This window comes from Colobus angolensis, unplaced genomic scaffold, assembly GCF_000951035.1.
Source record: "Colobus angolensis palliatus isolate OR3802 unplaced genomic scaffold, Cang.pa_1.0 Scaffold182, whole genome shotgun sequence".
NCBI classification, from domain to species: domain Eukaryota; kingdom Metazoa; phylum Chordata; class Mammalia; order Primates; family Cercopithecidae; genus Colobus; species Colobus angolensis.
The window spans coordinates 1,882,194-1,888,269 of NW_012114955.1; the positions used below are offsets into that span (position 1 = coordinate 1,882,194).

The 6,076-nt window shown below is 43.3% G+C and overlaps 1 long non-coding RNA gene across 1 annotated transcript in view; it reads left to right on the forward strand.

Moving 5' to 3' along the window:
* LOC105510015 overlaps nt 1–2,472 on the forward strand; it is a 12,523-nt gene extending 10,051 nt beyond the window's left edge. Inside the window, exon 2 of the long non-coding RNA XR_001001508.1 lies at nt 1,789–2,472. This is a non-coding gene — a long non-coding RNA (uncharacterized LOC105510015). The remainder of the gene's footprint in view (nt 1–1,788) is intronic.
* Nucleotides 2,473–6,076: the final 3,604 nt, after the last annotated feature.

Consider the following 6,076-nt stretch of genomic DNA (forward strand, 5'->3'; position numbering starts at 1 on the left):
GGCACAGGGGCACAGTGGCTCAAGCCTGTAATCCCAGCACTTTGGGAGGCCAAGCTGGGAGGCTTGTTTGACAGGAGTTCAAGACCAGCCTAGGCAACATAGCAAGACTGTCTCTACCCCCCAAAAAAAAAATTAGCCAGAAATGGTGGCTCATGCCTGTGATCCCAGCTACTTGGACGGCTAAGGTGGGAGGATCGCTTGAGCCTGGAAGGTCGGGGTTACAGTAAGCTGAGTTTGTGTCACTGCACTCCAGCCTGGGTGACACAGCAAGACCCTTTCTCCAAAAAAAAGGGAAGGTGATGACAATCATCATTTATTGAGTAATTATCTCACATCAGACATGGTGCTAAGTGTCTTTTTTTGGGGTGGGGGCGAGGGGGAGGCAGTCGCGCTCTAGCCCCCAGGCTGGAATGCAGTGGTGTGATCTTGGCTCACTGCAACCTCCAGCTCCTGGGTTCAGGCAATTCTCCTGCCTCAGCCTCCTGAGTAGCTGGGATTACAGACACGTGCCACCACGCCCAGCTGGTTTTTGCATTTTTAGTAGAGACAGGGTTTCACCTTGTTGGCCAGGCTGGTCTTGAACTTCCTCACCTCAGGTGATCCGCCCGCCTCCGCCTCCCAAAGTGCTGGGGTCACAGGCATGAGCCACCGCACCCGGCCTGTGCTAAGTATCTTATATTTGTGTCTCACTTAAACCTCATGACTGCTTAATGAGGTAGAGACTACTTGTAAAACAAGTGCCAACATACATATTTGCATCCTGATTATCAAACTTGTTTTAAATTTAATGTGTATTATGAAAATTTCCAAACATAAATGAAAATAGAATTGTAAAGTAAATTCCTCATATTCATTTCTCAGATTCAGAAATGATTAGGACTTTGCCACATTTGCTTTATCTGTTTTTTCTGGGTGGGGGGCAGTAGGGAAGCTGCAGTGTTTTACAGCAAACCTCAGGCCTTCTTTGATTTCATCCCTGCAGATTTCAGTGTGTACTTCAGAAACGTGTGAACATTTTCTTCTGTGATTTGCTGCCATTGTCAGACCTAACAGGATTACTAATAATTCCTTGACATGATCAGATTTCCTTGATTAACTCAAAGACCTCTTTTTGCAGCTTGTTCAAATAAGAATGCAAACAAGGGCCACACATTGAATTAGGTTGGGTCTCTTTTAATCAGGGTGCTTAATAAACATTTATCAAATTAGATTGCATGTGACTTTCAGAAATTATTATAATTCTGGGTCGGAATTAAGCTGCTCTTAGAAGGCAGTCCTAGTTGCATTAATTGTTTTCTTTTGCCAAAGAGGGTTTGTCATTTAGAGAAGACACGACAATGCAAACTGTTGTGGCTGCTGTTTTGACTTACTTCCTTTTAGGAATGTTTTTTCCTTGTTCAATACAGAAATACTGAAAATGATACCAAGTTTATAAAAACTAACTCAGCCTGGCACGATGACTCACACCTGTAATCCCAGCATTTTGGGAGGCCGAGGTGGGCAGATCACTTGAGGCCAGGAGTTTGAGACCAGCCTACCCAACATGGTGAAACCCTGTCTCTACTAAAAGTACAAAAACTAGCCAGGAGTGGTGGGGCACACCTGTAATCCCAGCTACTTGGGAGGCCAAGGCAGGAGGATCACTTGAGCACAGGAGGTGGAGGTTATAGTGAGCCAAGAGCATGTCACTGCACTCCAGCCTAGGTGATGGCAGTGAAACCCTGTCTCAAAAAAAGAAAAAACAAAAACTAACTTCCCTCCTCCCATATTTATATTTGTCTTTGAAAGCCAGCTAAAGGGAAAAAAGGAAAAGGCCAGGGCAAGTCTCATGGGAAGAAACAGAAGAAACCAGAAGTGGACATTCTCAGCCCCGCGGCCATGCTGAACCTCTACTATATCGCCCACAACGTCGCTGACTGCCTGCACCTGCGAGGCTTCCACTGGCCGGGTGCTCCTAAAGGAAAGAAAGGGAGAAGCAAGTGACAGCATTTCACAACACATCTCTGTTACAGAGAACAGGGCTTGGGAAAGAGAAGTCAGGATAACACAACTATTGCCAGCAACATAGACTTTACTCCAGACGACTTGAGATGCAAATTAAGTGTGCTTTTCTGTGATGGTTGATGACGGGGAAATGCACCTTACTTCCTCTGTTATGCCAGATATGGTTAGCCACTTTGGTTTTTTAGGAGTTACAGGGTGGGAAAAGCCTGAGTAATTCCTACACAGTGTGGTGAAATTAATAGAACTTTCAGAAATTATTATAATTCTGGGTCAGAATTAAACTTTGCTCCCAAAAGGCAGTTCTAGTTGCATTAATTGTTTTCTTTTGCCAAAGAGGGTTTGTCATTTAGAGAAGACACCACAAAAAGCACTGGATTTCCTTAGGAACATTGCTCTTTTGGGCACTATTTCCTTTTTTTTTTTAATGGAAAATAATAACTACTTTGTTTCTATAATTTTCTTCTCAGCTGTCTGACTCTGTTTGATTTGAATTAGCCACAGGCTCCGCGGATGCTAAGATGGTCACGAATGCCCTGACCCTGCCAGTCCTGCAAGCAGATGGTGAGAAGCGGCTGACAGTACGAAATGGCTGGGTGCAGGGCAAAGGGGGCAAATCCGCCCATCCCTTTCTTTTTTCTTTTATTTTTCAGACAGTCTCGCTCTGTTGCCCAGGCTGGAGTGAAGTGGCAAAATCTCAGTTCACTGCAACCTCTGCCTCTCAGGTTTAAGCGATTCTCCTGCCTCAGCCTCCCGAGTGGCTGGGGCTACAGGTGCCAGCTAATTTTTTGTATTTTTAGTAGAGATGGGATTTCACCGTGTTAGCCAGGATGGTCTCGATCTCCTGACCTCACGATCCACTGGCCTCGGCCTCCCAAAGTGCTGGGATTACAGTCGTGAGCCACTGCACCTGGCCAATTTTTTTTTTTTAATATAGATATGGGGTCCCAATTTGTTGCCAGGGCTGATCTTGAACTCCTGGGCTCAAGCGATCTTTCTACCTTGGCCTCCCAAAGTGCTGAGATGACAGGCATGAGCCCCTGCACTTGGCCTGTTTCCAGTTTTTAGCTATTACACATAAAGCTACTATGAACATTCATGTAGAAGTCTTTGAATGAACATATGCTTTTATTTCCACCTTAGGAGTGGAATGGACTGGGTCATATGGTAGACATGTGTTTAACTTTTTATAGAGACTGCAGACTGTTTTTCAAAGTGGTTCTGTCATTTTAGATTTCCGTCAGCAGTGTATGAGAGTTTCAGTTTATTTACATCTTCACCAATACTTGGTAGGATCAGTCTTTGAGCCATTCCAAAAGGTATGTGGTGGTATCTCCTGGTTTTCATTGCATTTCACTTATGACTTAATGTTGAGTATCTTTTCACGTGCTTATTTGCCATCTGTATATCTTTTTTGGGGAAGGGTCTATTCAACCTTTGAACATGTTTTATTAAGTGGTTTTCTTACTATTGTGCTTTTGGGGTCCTCTGTTCTCCATACAGGCCTTTATGAGATTTATGATTGGCAGATATTTCCCCCAGTCTGATGCTTGGCTTTTCATTGTCTTAATAATATCTTTTGAAGAGCAAAAGCTTTAAATGTTGATGGTGAGTTTATCAAGTTGTTTTCTTGAGTTCTGAAACATTTGCCTAATAATCCAAAGTAGCAAAAGTCTTCTCTATTTTCTTGTAGAAGTGTTATAGTTTTTGGTTTTATATTTAATTCTATTATCTATTTTGAGTTGATTTTTACGTATGGTGAAACTGTGGGTTGAGGTTCCTTTTTTTGCAAATGGATATTCATTATTCTAGCACCACATGTTGAACAAGATTATCTTTGCTCTACCAATACTTTTGTTGAAAATTAGTTGATCAAATACGTGTGGATCTATTTCTGGACTCTATTCTGTCCCATTGTTCTAGTTGCCTTTCTTGACACCACTATCACACCATCTTGTTACAGTAGCTTTATAATAATTATTGAAATAAGGTAGTATTAGTCTGCCAATTTTGTTCTTTTTCTTTCTTTTTTGAGACAGGATCTTGCTCTGTCATCCAGGCTAGAGTGCAGTGGTACAATCTCGGCTTACTGCAACCTCTGCCTTCCGGGTTCAAGCGATTCTCCTGCCTCAGCCTCCTGAGTAACTGAAATTACGGGTGCCCGCCACCACAGTCGGCTAATTTTTGGATTTTTTGGTAGAGACCAGGTTTCACTGTAGTGGCCAGACTGGTCTCAAACTCCTGACCTCAGGTGATCCACCTACCTCAGTCTGTCAAAGTGTGAGGATTACAGGCGTGAGCCATTGCACACGGCCGGTTCTTTTTTATAAGTCCTTCACTTTTCCATGTGAATTTCGGAATCTTCCACAAAAAGATGAGAACTTTGAAAATAATGTCAAACCTTTATCTCACATCCTTTGCGTTTCCATATGAATTTTAGAATCAGTTTGCCATTTTTGTACAATAAGATGAGAACTTCAAATAAAAATGTCAAACTCTTATGTGAATTTTAGGTCCCAAACCATTTTAAAGATTAAAACACATTAAGTCAAGTGTGGTTGGCATGCAAAAAAGTACAAGGTCGTAAAGAAACAAAGACCCAGGCCAGGCGCGGTGGCTCATGCCTATAATCCCAGCACTTTGGGAGGCCGAGGTGTTCAGATCACATGGTCAGGAGTTCAAGACCAGCCTGGCCAACATGATGAAACCCCATCTCTACTAAAAATACAAAAATTAGCCAGGCTTGGTGGCAGGCGTCTGTAATGCCAGCTATTTGGGAGGCTGAGGCAGGAGAATTGCTCGAACCTGGGAGGCAGAGGTTGCAGTGAGCCAAGATCATGCCATTGTACTCCAGCCTGGGCAACAAGAGCAAGACTCTGTCTCAAAAAAAAGAAAAAAAAAAGGAAGGGAAAGAAAGAGAGAGAGAAGGGGGGGAGAGAGAGAGAGAGAGAGAGAAAGAGAGAAAGAAAATCAAGACCCAAAGTCTTTCAGAGTTTCTGGTAAAATGTATATCCCATACCTGATGGGGTTGTTTTACCAGGAGACTGCAGTTAAAAGAAGAAAGGGAGGGAGGGAGGGAAGGAAGAAAGGGAGGGAGGGAGAGGAGGGAAGGAAGGGGGAGGGAGGGAAAGAAGGAGAGTAGGAGAGAGAGAAGGAAAGAAAAGAAAAGAAATCAAGACCCAAAGTCTTTCAGAGTTTCTGGTAAATTGTACATCCCATACCTGATGGGGTTGTTTTACCAGGAGAATGCAGTTAAAAAAAGAAAGAGAAGGGAGGAAGGGAGGGAAAGAAAGAGAAAAGAAAAGAAAGGAAAAAAGGAAATAAATCAAGACCCAAAGTCTCTTAGAGTTTCTGGTAAAATGTACCTTCCATACCTGATGGGGTTGTTTTACCAGGAGAATGCAGGTACATAGGATTTTCATGTGGATTCTGCATTGCAAGATATGTCTCATCTTCATTACCGGGTTTTGTATCATGTACTCCATTTCACCTAGCAAAAATGTATTTTAGTAGGTTTTTTTTTTTTTTTAGATGGAGTCTCTGTCATCAGTCTGAAGGGCAGTGGTGCGATCTCGACTCACTGCAACTTCCACCTCCCAGGTTCAAGCAATTTTCCTGCCTCAGCCTCCTGAGTAGCTGGGGTTACAGGTGTGCGCCACCATGCCTGGCTAATTTTTGTATTTTTAGTAGGGATGAGGTTTCACCATGTTGGCCAGGTTGATCTCGAACTCCTGACCTCATGGTCCACCCACTTCAGCCTCTCAAAATGCTGGGATTACAGGTGTGAGCCACCACGCCCGGCCTATTTTAGTAGTTTTAACACATGAACTATATTCCTCTTTGTTTAACTTGGGATATTTTTCGACTGCAATGCTGTGAATAGGACATCTATTTTATATCAATGGTTACCCTTGCAGGTGTCCTTGAACATTTATACCTTCCTCTCCTCTCCCTTGCCTACAGGAGACACTTTTTAATAATATACTTCCTGGACGAGCGTGGTGGCTCAAGCCTATAATCCCAGCACTTTGGGAGGCCGAGACGGGCGGATCACAAGGTCAGGAGATCGAGACCA